This window comes from Anolis carolinensis, chromosome 4 (genome assembly GCF_035594765.1).
Source record: "Anolis carolinensis isolate JA03-04 chromosome 4, rAnoCar3.1.pri, whole genome shotgun sequence".
In the NCBI taxonomy this organism is placed as follows: domain Eukaryota; kingdom Metazoa; phylum Chordata; class Lepidosauria; order Squamata; family Dactyloidae; genus Anolis; species Anolis carolinensis.
The window spans coordinates 167,356,500-167,370,276 of record NC_085844.1 but is presented as its reverse complement, the minus strand read 5'-3'; the positions used below and the strand labels follow the sequence as shown (position 1 = coordinate 167,370,276).

The 13,777-nt window shown below is 38.5% G+C and overlaps 1 protein-coding gene across 3 annotated transcripts in view; it reads left to right on the top strand.

The window, feature by feature from the left end:
• Window positions 1-13,777, top strand: part of LOC100555942 (methylcrotonoyl-CoA carboxylase beta chain, mitochondrial) — a 52,975-nt gene that overhangs the window by 25,816 nt on the left and 13,382 nt on the right. The window lies entirely within an intron of this gene.

The following is a 13,777-nucleotide window of genomic DNA, read 5'->3' as shown; positions in this document are numbered from 1 at the left end:
AAAGCAGGCAAAATGGCCACACCAAGAGGAAAGTTTGATAAAGATTTTAAAGTAATAGCAAGAAGAAATTCAATTCCAGAAGACCCTAACTGGAGAGATCTATTTAGGGAAATACAATCCATCTCAGCCAAACAAGACCTTCCCCAAAAGGAAATACATGAAATGGCTATAAAACATGATACTTATCAAAAGCAAATACAAGACGACATGGCTGATTTAAAGAGAGAAATTAAAGAAGACATAAAGATGATTAAATCAGAAGTACTAAAAAATGCTCAAGAGATTTCAGAGCTAAAGCTACAAAATATTAAAGTGGAGAAGTCTCAGATGAAATTACAGAGAAAAATAGACTCAATTGATTCAAAAAACAACAAATTAGAGAAGATCCAAGAAAAGCTGGAACAAAATGTAACAGATTACCAATTAAGACTGAAAAATATACTAGAAGATCCAAAAGAGAACATCAAACAAGTCACGGTTCAAATAATAGCAAAAATCTTAAAAGTGTACAGAGCAGGACGCCACAGAGCAAATTGATATTGCTCATAGAATCCATACAAACTATGCCAAAAAAATAAGGTAGCGAGAGACACGATTGTCCATTTTGTCAAAAGAGCTACAAGAGATGAAGTTTTAAAAAAGTCCAGACTCAATCCAACGATGTATAAAGAAAAGAAAATCATGATTTATAAAGAGTTCCCCCAGTCTACCCTAAACAATAGGAGAAAATATTTTTTCTTGACAGATGAATTAAAACGTCTGCAAGTTAAATTTAGATGGGAAAGGCAAGAGGAATCAATGCTGACATACAAGGAGGAGAAAATCTGGATAAAAAGTGAAGAAAAAATTAGAAAAATAACAAAAAACAAACCCCTGTGAGGAGACCTCGTTGAAAAAATTAAAAAAAATTTACATAAGGAAAAGCCAAATTTACAGTTAGAAACACTCGCCAATAAATTAAGATGGGCACGACAGAATTCTTTTGAAAATGCGAATAAGCCGGGGAAGTGGTTAGCCAGAATAATAAGAAAAAAGAAAAATAAACAACAGATTATAAAAATCAAATCAGATGGAAAGGATTTATTCCTGGATGATGAGATAAAGAGGGAATTTGAAAAATTCTATAAGAAACTGTACGAAAAAGATAAAGTTAATTTAGAAGAAATAACAAATTATATATGTAATCAAAAACTACCAAAAATAACAGATGATCAAAGATTAGATCTAAACAAAGAAATTACTATAGAGGAAATTAAAAATGCTATTCAAAAATTAAAGTCAGACAAAGCCCCAGGCCCAGACGGCTTCACAGCCGGCTTTTATAAAATTGTACAAGAAATAATCCAATTTTTGAAAAAACTGATGAATAAGGCTCTTAGTGAAGGAAAAATCCCCGACTCTTGGAAGCAAGCAGAAATAATTCTAATACACAAAGAGGGACTGGATCCCAGCAATGTAAGGAATTACCGCCTGATCTCGTTATTAAACAATGATTATAAAATTTATGCAAAAATATTAGCGGAAAGATTTACAAATTTCTTAAGAGACTGGATCTCAGAGGATCAGGCAGGTTTCCTACCCACCCGTAGTACAAAGAACAATATTAGGATTATTCTTGACGCGATAGAGTACTATGATCAAAATCATCAAAAAGAAGTCGGCTTTCTAGCCTTAGATGCGGAGAAAGCATTTGACAACGTCAATTGGGATTTAAAAAAAAATATTATTTAAAGAATTAGACATTGGAAACCAATTTTTAAATGGAATACAGTCAATTTATTCAAATCAATTTGCAAGAATTAAAATAAATGGTTTACTTACAGATAAATTTGAAATACAAAAAGGAACAAGACAGGGATGCCCACTGTCCCCCCTAATTTTCATATTCATATTAGAAATTTTAATGAGGTCCATAAAAACAGCGGAAAATTTAAAGGGTGTGAAAATAGATAAACAGGAGATTAAAGTACGTGCCTTTGCAGATGACGTGATTTGCATTTTGGAAAACCGAAAGGACAGCATTAGAGACTGGTTAAATAAGATCGAAGAATACGGTGCAGTGGCCGGCTTTAAAATAAATAAGGAAAAAACAGTAATCCTCACAAAAAATATGACTAAAAAAAAAGCAAGAAGAGACAAAGGACATCTCAGGCCTCAATATCATCAATAAAATTAAATATCTAGGAATCTGGATTGCAAACAAAAACAATCAGTTACTAGAGCTAAATTATGGGGCAAAATGGCGGGTGATAAAAAAAGATCTGTAGGGATGGAAGCATTTAAATTTATCACTCTTGGGGAGAATAGCCATAATCAAGATGAATCTCCTACCCAAACTATTATATTTATTCCGTAACATCCCCATAATTAGAGGCAAAAAACTATTTAATGATTGGAATCGGGAAATAAATAAATTTATATGGCAGAATAAAAAGCCCAGAATTAAATTCACAACAATGACTACCCCGAAAGAAAGAGGAGGCTTCGACCTACCGAATTTACAACTATATCACGACGCGTGTGCCCTGGAATGGATAATTGATTGGGTCAAATTGGAAAAAAATAGAACATTAATTTTAGAGGGACATGATTTGCGGTGAGGATGGCATGGGTACCTATGGCAAGATAAAGTAAGAATTGATAAACAATTTGGTAACCACTCCATTAGATCGGCTTTAAATGCAACCTGGCAAAAATATAAACGATACCTATATGAAAAAACTCCCCTCTGGTTTTCCCCACTGGAAGCATCCCAACGCAGACTACTTGGATGGCAAAAGTGGCTGACATATAAGGATATTATTAAGAAAGGAAATAGGACGGGGGACATACCCCCCATAAAAGAATGGGAGGAAATCCAAAAAGAATATAAGAATATTACATGGCTTCATTATTATCAATTAAAAGAATGTTATAAAAAAGATAAAGTAATAAGCTTTAATATAACATCTAACTTCTGGGATAACCTTCTTAAAAGAGAAAAGAAAATTATAACAGTATTATATAATAAATTGTTAGAATGGAATACGGAGACTGACGTTATAAAAGAATCAATGACAAAATGGTCCAGAAATATGGGCAGACCCATAACAATGGATGAATGGAATATTATTTGGAACAAAAAGACAAAAATGTGCTACTCAATCGAGCTAAAAGAAAATTGGCTAAAAACGGTACATAGGTGGTACCTGACTCCAAAAAAGCTAGGGCATATGTATAAAGACAGAAATAATATTTGCTGGCACTGTAAGAAGCAGGTTGGATCATACTTCCACATGTGGTGGAACTGTAAGATAATTAATAAATATTGGAGGACAATACATAAGGAATGTAAAAAAATGTTTAAAGAGGAATTTGACTGTAAACCAGACTATTATTTATTAGGACTATATAGCTTTAAGAATGATAGTGAAACAAATTTGGTAACAGAAAAAGACAATAAAGAGAAAATATTCACCTATGCTATCACTGCAGCCAGAATGGTACTAGTAAGAAATTGGAAAGGCGGGAATGAACTTACTAAAGAGCAGTGGCTGGAGAAATTAATGGACATCAAAAATATGGATAGATTGACCTTCCTAACAAGAAAAGCCACTGGAAGACCTATCAGAGAAACGAACTGGTCACCATTAGCGGAATAACTACAAGAAAAGATGACTTGTTGAAACAATCAAGATCAAGAATGGAAGTTAGAAGATTGGAAGTCTACCTTCTCCCCCTTTCCCCCCCCTCCCCCCCTCCCGGTTAGGGCCCCCTTCCCTGAGTACTCATCCTTCCTGCCTACATCTCCTCCCCCCCCTCGCTAATTCCCCTTTTCCCCACACAGCTTCCCTTTAGATTATCTCCCTTAATTGTAACATTGCAAAAACTCAATAAAAATCATTATAAAAAAATAGCCTTGCTGCTTGCAAGCCTGGCCGCTTTCTACCTTGTGGAATCTTTGGTTGCCCAGGTTGAATGGCAATTAATAGTCTCGGTGCTGTAAGTATGAATGCTGCAGTTAGTCACCTTGATTATCATTTAATGGCCTTGCAGCTTCAAAGCCTGGCTGCTTCCTGCCTGGGGGAATCCTTTGTTGGAAGGTGTTAGCTGGCCCTGATTGTTTCCTATCTGGAATTCCCCTGTCTTCTGAGTGTTGTTCTTTATTTACTGTCTTGATTTTAGAGTTTTTTTAATGTTCTGTTTTATTATACCACAGTAATTTTATATATTATATTTATAATCTTATATTATCTGCTTAGAACTGGATTACATGAGCCCCTTCTACACAACTATATAAAATCCACACTGAACTGGGTTATATGGCAGTGTGGACTCAAGATAATCCAGTTCATATCCAATACTGTGGATTATGTGCCTTGGCATTCAAGGTTATATAGCTGTGTCGAAGGGCCTTGAGTCTACGCTGCCATATAATCTAGTTCAAATCAGAAAATCTGTATTTTCTAGGCAGTGTGGGGGCGGGACTTAAAGGGGCTTAACTAAATGAACTGGAAGGCACCCTAGCATAAAGGACAGATCGGAGACTGTATTTGGGAAATCAAAAGTCTCTGTGAGGAAAGGAAGTCTTTGAAGTCTATTTCAGTTCTGGATGGTTATTGCCACACAGTATAAAGTCCCGACATGACTGGATTCTACATATCTTTGTACTAACTTTAATACAATGTTGGCATGACACTGTCTTGTATGGTTTTTAATCTAATTTGAATACGATTCTGATGTGACTTGAATACAGTTCAGACATGACTTCAGTTAATACAGATCCGACATGACGTGAATTTCTGTGCACCTTCTAGCTTCCTATGCTTCCTTCCAGGGCTACGCTAATTGAAAAATCCTAACTGGCAAAAATAACTGCCATTTTGAAGCTGGCAGGAGCTGAAGTTAAGCTCCGCCCCCTTAGAACCTTAAAAGGACAGGGCAGCAGGTGAGAGCCTTCTGGTGGCATGACAATGGCTCTTCCTTGTCCTCTAATTTGGACTTTATTTTTCTAGAATTTTTGATTGAAAAACATACCTTGGATGACTATGACTTTTGTGGTGAAATTTGGTGTGATTGGGTCCAGCAGTTTTGCTGTTTACTCCATAATAAAGTGCCACATTACACACACACACACACACACACACACACATCTATATATATAAAAGAGTGATGGCATCACGGCGATTCACAAAACAACAAAAGTACAGGCCCCCCAACCTCAAAATTTGACAACACAACCCATCATCCACGCCTCAAGGTTGATACAACAAAAAGAAAAGAAAAATAAAGTCCTAATTAGAGGGAGAGCAATAATTTTTTTTATCCAATTGCTGCCAGTTTAGAGGGCTAATCTCTGCCCACTTGGTTGCCTAGCAACCAACGGACAGCCAGGTTTCAGTTAGGGGACAGGCAGATTTAGGCCTCACTTAGGCTTCTTCCACAGATTATCTAATTTGCACTGGATTATATGGCAGTGTAGACTCAAGGCCCTTCCACACAGCTATATAACCCATTTATAATCTTATATTTTCTGCTTTGTACTGGATTATCTTGACTCCACACTGCCATATAATCCACTTCAGTGTGCATTTTATACAGCTGTGAAGAAGGAGCCTCATATAATCCAGTTCTGAGCAGATAATATAAGATTAGAAATATACAGTAGAGTCTCACTTATCCAACGTAAACAGGCCGGCAGGATAAGTGAATATGTTGGATAATAAGAAGGGATTCAGGAAAAGCCAATTAAACATCAAATTAGGTAATCGTTATACAAATTAAGCACCAAAACATCATATTATACAACAAATTTGACAGAAAAGGTAGTTCCATGCGCAGTAATGCTATGTAGTATTTACAGTAGAGTCTCACTTATCCAACACTCGCTTATCCAACGTTCTGGATTATCTAATGCATTTTTGTAGTCAATGCTTTCAATATATCGTGAGCCCCCACTGTTAGCCCCAGCTTCTGCCAACCCAGAAGTTCGAAAACATGCAAATGTGAGTGCATCAATAGGTACTGCTCCGGCGGGAAGGTAACGCCGCTCCATGTAGTCATCCCACATGACCTTGGAGGAGTCTACGGACAACGCCGGCTCTTCGGCTTAGAAATGGAGATGAGCACCAACCCCCAGAGTCAGACACGACTGGACTTAATGTCAGGGGAAAACCTTTACCCTTGACCTTAACTACCACCAATTCCTCAATACTTTATTTCCCAGAACACCAGACTTCGCCACAGCAACGCGTGGCTGGGCACAGCTAGTCTATATATATAAAAGGATAAAGTTGCGGGCGCAGTGACTATAACAACAAAACTAAACATCCCAGAAATACGAAACTTGGCAACACAATGCAAAAGCCTTGCCTCCCGGTTACAACAACACAACCACACCACAAAACCCCAATCCGGACCCACAAAACTCACAACAACACATCATGACTATAACAACACAACTAAACGCCCTAGAAATACAAAACTTGGCAACACAACGCAAAAGCCTTGCCTCTTGGTTGTAACAACACAATCACCACAAAACCACACTGGACCCACAAAACTCACAACAACGCATCGTGACTATAACAACACAACTAAACACCCCAGAAATACGAAACTTGGCGACACAACGCAAACGCCTTCCCTCCAGGTTGTAACAACACAACCACACCACAAAACCACAATCCGGACCCATAAAATTCACAACAATGCATCGTGACTATAACAACACAACTAAATGCCCCAGAAATACGAAACTTTGCACACAACTAAATGCCCCAGAAATACAAAACTTGACAACACAATGCAAAAGCCTTGCCTCCCAGTTGTAACAACACAATCACAGCACAAAACCACAATCCAGACCCACAAAATTCACAACGCATCATGACTATAACAACACAACTAAACGCCCCAGAAATACGAAACTTGGCAAAACAATGCAAAAGCCTTACCTCCCGGTTGTAACAACACAATCACACCACAAAACACAATCTAGATCCACAAAACTCATAACAATACATTGTGACTATAACATCACAACTAAACGCCCCAGAAATACGAAACTTGGCACACAACTAAATGCCCCAGAAATACAAAACTTGACAACACAATGCAAAAGCCTTGCCTCCCGGTTGTAACAACACAACCAAACCACAAAACCACAATCTGGACCCACAAAACTCACAACAACGCATCGTGACTATAACAACACAACTAAACGCTCCAGAAATACAAAATTTGACAACACAACACAAAAGCCTTCCCTCCCGGTTGTAACAACACAACCACACCACAAAACCACAATCTGGACCCAAAAAACTCACAACAACGCATTGTGACTATAACAACACAACTAAACCGGATGGCCATCTGTCTGAGAGGTTTGGGTGGGGCATGGAGTCCATGCATTTCAATTAGAGGCCTCTTCCTTCTCCCTTTCCCCACCATCCAACCTACTGACCCAGTTCCATGGCTCCACAGGCAGGAAAGGCTGGGATGGATAGAACGAAGGAAGGAGGGAGGGAAGGGAAGCGAAGGAACGCCAAGTACAAGAGCCCTCCCTCTCTGCCCGGAAGGCCAAGAGCAAAAGGGAGAGAAAGACCATTGATCCGGTTATATTTACCCTCCTTTCTGACCAGTGTGTTCTTATCCACGAGCTCAGGACCGGAGCAGAGAAAGGGAACAGCATAGGAATAAAGGAAACAAGGAGAGCACCCACTCTATCTATCCATCCACTCATCTATCCACCCATTCACCCACTAATAATAAACACCTACACAGGCAAGAATCAGACATGCACTGAGTCTACAAGGCCATTCAGTGCTCATCCACCTCCCCAATCCCTACATTCACACTTGGCCTCCAAAAAAACAATTACAATAATAACAATGACAACAACAACAATAAGAATCTACACCATCACAGGCAAGAAGCAGCCAGGCACTGAGGCTGAGAGGCCAGTCAGTGCTACACTGGGCCTCCAAAAAACAACAACACAGTAGCATCTAACTTATCTAACCTTCATGACCACTACAACAACAACAATAATAAACACACAGGCAAAACAAAAAAAAGACTATTGTACCACAATAAATATATAAACCGCACTCAGCAGAATCAGACATCACGATTAACAACAAACCAAAGACAACAGGGATCTCAAGCAATTATCAATCAACAAAAAAATTGAAGAAGGTAACAGACTTCAAATACTACTACTAATGTGAGTATAAAGAAGGGTGGAGGTCACAGCATAAATACAACCTAATGTAGACTGACCAGCACCACCAGACTAAGCTACAGCAACGCGTGGCCGGGCACAGCTAGTATCTATATATATAAAAGAGTGATGGCATCATGGCGACTCACAAAACAACAAAAGTACAGGCCCCCCAACCTCGAAATTTGACAACACAACCCATCATCCACGCCTCAAGGTTGATACAACAAAAAGAAAAGAAAAATAAAGTCCTAATTAGAGGGAGAGCAATAATTTTTTTTATCCAATTGCTGCCAGTTTAGAGGGCTAATCTCTGCCTACTTCGTCTCCTAGCAACCAAGGGACAGCCAGGGTGCAGTTAGGGGACAGGCAGATTTAGGCCTTACTTAGGTTTCTTCCACAGATTATCTAATTTGCACTGGATTATATGGCAGTGTAGACTCAAGGCCCTTCCACACAGCTATATAACCCATTTATAATCTTATATTATCTGCTTTGCACTGGATTATCTTGACTCCACACTACCATATCATCCACTTCAGTGTGCATTTTATATAGCTGTGAAGAAGGGGCCTCATATAATCCAGTTCTAAGCAGAGAATATAAGATTGTCAATATGCAGTAGACTCTCACTTATCCAACATAAACAGGCCGGCAGGATAAGTGAATATGTTGGATAATAAGAAGGGATTCAGGAAAAGCCGATTAAACATCAAATTAGATAATCGTTATACAAATTAAGCACCAAAACATCATATTATACAACAAATTTGACAGAAAAAGTAGTTCCATGCGCAGTAATGCTATGTAGTAATTACAGTAGAGTCTCACTTATCCAACACTCGCTTATCCAACGTTCTGGATTATCCAACGCATTTTTGTAGTTAATGCTTTCAATATATTGTGATACTTTGGTGCTAAATTCATAAATACAGTAATTTCTACATAGAATTACTGTGTACTGAACTACTTTTTCTGCTAAATTTGTTGTCTAACATGATGTTTTGGTGCTTAATTTGTAAAATCATAACTTAATTTGATGTTTAATAGGCTTATCCTTAATCCCTCCTTATTATCCAACATATTTGCTTATCCAACGTTCGGCTGGCCTGTTTATGTTGGATAAGTGAGACTCTACTGTACTGTATTTACAAATTTACCACTAAAATATCACAATGAATACAAAAACATTGATTATGAAAAGGCAGACTGCGTTGGATAATCCAGAACATTGTATAAGCAAATGTTGGATAAGTGAGATTCTACTTTAATATGAAATAATTATGGGATAGAATAATGCAGAACAATATAATCTCTAAAACCAGGACAGTAAATAAACAGGGGAATTCCAGACAGGAAACAATCAGGGCCAGCTAACACCTCCCAACAAAGTATTCCCATCATCAAAGTCTGGAAAATCCTCTGTTTTCTCAGGGCCACAGACAGTAGAAGCACATAAAATATCGCAAGCAACACCACTCTGAAAACAAGGGAATTCCAGACAGGAAACAATCAGGGCCAGCTAACACCTCCCAACAAAAAAATCACTCAGGGAGGAAAAAGCCAGGCTTTAAAGCTGCAAGGCCATTACATCCTAATCATTTTTCCTAATTGCAGCATTCATACTTGCCTCCAACAGACAAAAAAACCAATCAGAAATATTGTATATTCACAATCTTTAGGAAATAATATCCCCTGATGGCGCAGTGTGTTAAAGCGCTGAGCTGCTGAACTTCTGGACCGAAAGGCCGCAGGTTTGAATTGGGGGAGCGGAGCGAGCCCCCACTGTTAGCCCCAGCTTCTGCCAACCCAGAGGTTCAAAAACATGCAAATGTGAGTGCATCAATAGGTACTGCTCTGGTGGGAAGGTAACGCCGCTCCATGCAGTCATCCCACATGACCTTGGAGGAGTCTACGGACAACGCCGGCTCTTCGGCTTAGAAATGGAGATGAGCACCAACCCCCAGAGTCAGACATGACTGGACTTAACGTCAGGGGAAAACGTTTACCCTTTACCTTAACTACCACCAATTCCTCAATACTTTATTTCCCATGCCACCATACTTCGCCACAGCAACGCGTGGCCGGGCACAGCTAGTATATATATATATACTAGCTGTGCCCAGCCACGCGTTGCTGTGGCTTAGTCTGGTGGTGTTGGTCAGTCTGCATTAGGTTGCATTTATGCCGTGACCTCCACCCTTCTTTATACTTACATTAGTAGTAGTATTTGAAGTCTGTTACCTTCTTCAATTTTTGTGTTGATTGATAATTGCTTGAGATCCCTGTTGTCTTTGGTTTGTTGTTAATCGTGATGTCTGATTCTGCTGAGTGCGGTTTATATTTTTATTTTGGTACAATAGTCTTTTTTTTTTTTTGTCTGTGTAGGTGTTTATTATTATTGTTGTTGTTGTGGTCATGAAGGTTAGATAAGTTAGATGCTACTGTGTTGTTGTTTTTTGGAGGCCCAGTGTAGCACTGCCTGGCCTCTCAGCCTCAGTGCCTGGCTGCTTCTTGCCTGTGATGGTGTTGATTCTTATTGTTGTTATTGTCATTGTTATTATTGTAATTGTTTTTTTGGAGGCCAAGTGGATCGGGGAGGTGGATGAGCACTGAATGGCCTTGTAGCCTCAGTGAATGGCTGATTCTTGCCTGTGTAGGTGTTTATTATTCGTGGGTGAGTGGATGGATAGATAGAGTGGGTGCTCTCCTTGTTTTCTTTATTCCTATGCTGTTCCCTTTCTCTGCTCTGATCCTGAGCTCGCTGATAAGAACACACTGGTAAGAAAGGAGGGTAAATATAACCGGATCAATGGTCTTTCTCTCCCTTTTGCTCTTGGCCTTCCTTGCAGAGAGGGAGGGCTCTTGTCCTTGGCGTTCCTTCGCTTCCCTTCCCTCCTTCCTTCCTTTGTTCTATCCGTCCCAGCCTTTCCTGCCTGTGGACCCATGGAACTGGGTCAGTGGGTTGGATGGCGGGGAAAGGGAGAAGGAAGAGGCCTCTAATTGAAATGCATGGACTCAATGCCATGGGGTGCTGGAATTTGTAGTTTGCATCCAGTCCAACCCCTTTATTTTTGTCATGGAGGAAGACCCCACCCAAACCCCTCAGACAGATGGCCATCCGGTTTAGTTGTGTTGTTATAGTCATGATGTGTTGTTGTGAGTTTTGTGGGTCTGGATTGTGGTTTGTGGTGTGGTTGTGTTGTTACAACCGGGAGGGAAGGCTTTTGTGTTGTGTTGCCAAGTTTCATATTTCTGGGGCGTTTAGTTGTGTTGTTATAGTCACAATGCATTGTTGTGAGTTTTGTGGGTCCGGATTGTGGTTTTGTGGTGTGGTGTGTTGTTACAACCAGAAGGCAAGGCTTTTGCATTGTGTTGTCAAGTTTTGTATTTCTGGGGCGTTTAGTTGTGTGCCAAGTTTCGTATTTCTGGGGCGTTAGTTGTGTTGTTATAGTCACAATGCGTTGTTGTGAGTTTTGTGGGTCTGGATTGTGGTTTTGTGGTGTGGTTGTGTTGTTACAACCGAGAGGGAAGGCTTTTGCGTTGTGCTGCCAAGTTTCGTATTTCTGGGGCGTTTAGTTGTGTTCTTATAGTCATGATGCGTTGTTGTGAGTTTTGTGGGTCCGGATTGTGGTTTTGTGGTGTGGTTGTGTTGTTACAACTGGGAGGCAAGGCTTTTGCTTTGTGTTGCCAAGTTTTGTATTTCTGGGGCGTTTAGTTGTGTTGTTATAGTCATGATGTGTTGTTGTGAGTTTTGTGGGTCCGGATTGTGATTTTGTGGTGTGGTTGTGTTGTTATAACCAGGAGGCAAGGCTTTTGCTTTGTGTTGCCAAGTTTCGTATTTCTGGGACGTTTAGTTTTGTTGTTATAGTCACTGTGCCAGTAACTTTATCCTTATATATATATACTAGCTGTGCCCGGCCACGCGTTGCTGTGGCTTTTTTTTAGTGATGTTGGTCAATCTACATTGGGTTTTATTTTTGTTGTGACCGTCAACAAAAATTATACAGTATTATTTATTCATTTATTACATTAAAGACATATGATAGGATATTACGCTATAACATATACGACTATTTCACAATATTAGTAGTAATATATATATATATATATATATATATATATATATATATATATATATATATTGTTTTGTTTTGTTATTAGTATTATATTGTAGTGTATTATAATATTATTAGCAGTATTATATGTATATACAATGTATTGTATTATATATGTATTGTATTATTATATATATTAATATATTGCAAATTGGCCCCAGAGTACGGAATGGCCTTGTAGTTTCAAAGCTTGGGTGGTTCCGTGTGTTAGAGGGGGGGAATGCTTTGTTGGGAGGTGCTAGGTGGTCCTGATTGTTTCCTGGATGGAATTTGTGTGTTTTCAGACTGTTGTTGTTTATTTACTGTGCTGAGATGAGAGAGTGATGAGTACGGAATGGCCTTGTAGGTTCAAAGTGTGGGTGGTTTCCTGTGTGAAGGGGGGAATCCTTTGGTGGGAGGTGTTAGATGGCCCTGATTGTTTCCTGGATGGAATAGCTGTGTTTTTAGAGTGTTGATCTTTATTTACTGTCCTGAGATGATATTGTTGTGTATTATTGTACCACAGTAATTATTTCATATTACAGTAGAATCTCACCCAACATTCGTTTATGCAATGTTCTGGATTATGCAATGGAGTCTGCCTTTTAATAGTCAATGTTTTTGGAGTGAGTGTTTTTAATGTATTGTGATATTTTGGTGGTAAATTTGCAAATACAGTAATTACTACATAGCATTACTGCGCATGGAACTACTTTTTGTGTCAAATTTGTTGTATAACATGATGTTTTGGTGTTTAATTTGTATAATGATGACCTAATTCGATGTGTAATTGGTTTTCCTGAATCCCTTCTTATTATCCAACATATTTATTTATGCAACGTTCTGCCGGCTTGTTTATGTTGGATAAGTGAGATTCTAGTGTATATTTATAATGTGATATTATTTGTTTAGAAGTGGATTATATGAGGCGCCTTCTGTTATAACAATAATAATTATTATAGTCTTGAATGATTATCATTGTGATAAAAATAATAACTACTTATTATTAGTTGTTATTATATTGTTGAATGATTATCAATGTTATAATAATAATTATTAATTTGTGAATGATTATTACTATAATAATAATAATTTTCTATTATTACGATTTGTTAATACATTGTTGAATGATTGTCAGTGTTATAATAATAAGAACTGACTTATTATGAATTATTATGTTCTCGAATGATTATCAGTATTATACTAATAATAAATTAGTATTATTATTGGTGATTATTACATTCTTAACTGATGATCAGTTATTATATTAATAATTATTACAGGGAAGGGAAAGGTGAGGGCGATAGGGTTTGAGAGGGGAAAAAGGGGGGCTTCTGAGGCATTGGAGGGGTTGTAATTTGTGGGTGAGAACAACAACAACAATAACAACAACAGAAAAGGGGGAAGCTCAGCCTGGGCCAACTTGGGCCTTCCCTTGACTTGTTTTGGGCGCCAACTTCCACCCTTCCTGGCCTGA